Source organism: Bison bison, unplaced genomic scaffold (genome assembly GCF_000754665.1).
Source record: "Bison bison bison isolate TAMUID 2011002044 unplaced genomic scaffold, Bison_UMD1.0 scf7180017864362, whole genome shotgun sequence".
Lineage (NCBI taxonomy): Eukaryota > Metazoa > Chordata > Mammalia > Artiodactyla > Bovidae > Bison > Bison bison.
Genome location: NW_011494934.1, coordinates 314,912 through 317,134, shown reverse-complemented (window position 1 = coordinate 317,134; position 2,223 = coordinate 314,912).

The following is a 2,223-nucleotide window of genomic DNA, read 5'->3' as shown; positions in this document are numbered from 1 at the left end:
TAGAAAACTTTTCTTAAGTTAATGACAAAGTTTTACCAGAAAGAGAATGCAATCCTCCTCACTGATTTTTACATATGAGGCATGTGTATTTAGTGGGGTGATAGAGAAATTATGAAAGCGATCAGAAAAGCCTGTATTTATTATATCTTAAAATTATCTTTGGTAAAAAAAAAAACTTAAAGTATAGTAAAGAATGGAAGATTTAAATATCAGCACAGGAGAACTTGCTAACTTTATTTTTAGAACAAAAAACAGCACACCATTAAATAGTGTTACCATGTACACACTGCTATATTTAAAATGGATAACCAACAAGGACCTACTACTGCATAGCACAGGGAACTCAGCTCAGTATTATATAACAACCTAAATGGGAAAAGAATTTGGTAAAGAATAGATACACGGATATGCGTAACTGAATGTCTTCACTGTACACCTGAAACCAATACATTATTAGTCAACTACACTCCAATATAAAATTAAAAGTTTCTTTAAAAAAAAAAAAAAAAAGCTTACATTTGAAATGACAAATGTAAGAATTCACAACAAAATGATATGTCAGGATCCAAAAATTCTTCCAAAGATACATCTAAGTTTTAAAGTAAAAATATGCTACCATGAAAAAATAAGCTTTTTGCCAGAAATTATTGACACCCAAGTTCTAGTTTCATTTCTTGTCTACATTAGAAATTGGCAGCAGGGAATAATTTAGAATATTAACAACTGAATTAAATAAATAAATATCTAGCAGATTTATATTATAACAAACTGAGTAGCCAAAAAAATCATTTTTCCCACAGCAGTAGTATATTTATTGTGCTGAAATCAGGTATCGGGGAATGAATAGCTCTAGGGAACCAGTACAGAATGTTCACAAGATTTACAAATCTCTAGTCATTACAAACTGAGCGGTAAAAACAAAAGTGTTGAATCCTCCTAGATCAAACTATTACGTGCTGCAAATTTTCTGTAGTTCTCATGTCTGCATGCCTTGAAGGGGGAGGGGGGGAGTGTGTAATTTGAATGCACAATAAATATTTCATAGTTTACAAAGTATTCTGAAATAGTCTGCACAAACAGCATTACATCCTGCACATGCAGTTTTGATATCTTAAAGATACTTAGAAATACTCATGCCTTTTTATTTTTTGGTCACAAGATCTCTGTGCAATACCCACTAGCAATTTAACCTATGTAATAAGACATAGTACATGTTCTTTCCCAGTGAATTTCCAGTTGTGTTTTTACATTACATGAAATACTTCATTGGTAAAGAGCAAATTTAATTTTCTGGTTCTGACTACTCTCACTTTTACTCACTTTATGTCTTAGCAATTAACACCTTGTAATAATCAAGCATTGAATTTAATGATCTTTAGCACCAAGGAGTCAAGAATATCGCACCAAAACAGGTTTACATTTCGTATCTAGTTACAAATAAGATCTTGCAACTCTGACACAGAGAAATATCACTCCAAAATTAAACACATTGAAAGAGAAGGATAATTTCACAAAAAAGCTTGCTGTACGCTATTTGTAAAAAAACAAAAAAAAAGTTAGTGAATTTGAAAGTTAGTATTAAAATTTACATTAGAGGACTCCTTGATTTTTTAATTAAAATTTATTTAATTTTAAATGTTCTTTCCAACAGAAGAGGTAGGTGTATTTCCACATATGAAAAATCGGTAACAGCCACAAATCAAAACAAGGAAAGCCTGATAAAAATCAACATATTCTCTTCTAACAGGACATAAATGTAGAACTATTTTATGATGTTACTAGTAGACACATAAATTGTTTCATGTTCCAATCAGACAGTAATCTTAATTTTCATAATATATATCTAGTAGTAACAGGAGTATTGAAAGGCTGCCTTTTAATCACAAAAATTGTTTCCCACAGTGATTTGTGCTGCAGGTCACAGTGAACTTTGAGCCACTGGACAGGATTTTACTGTAATTCTATTTTCACCAACACCATCATCATAAAGCCTCTAAGAGTCTACAAAGATCATCAGATTTTTAAAATTTAATTCCAACCAAAAGGGTATCTTCAGACTACAGGTGGAGAGACTTGATCATTCCAGTCAGCAAATGAATTCAAATGTGCACGTTTTAAAATATCTGCATTTTCAGTTTGGGACCAGAAAAGATAAGGTAACTGATTTTCATCAGTACTTAAGTTGCAATTTAGCTAAAAAAAAAAAAAAAAAAAAAAAAAAAA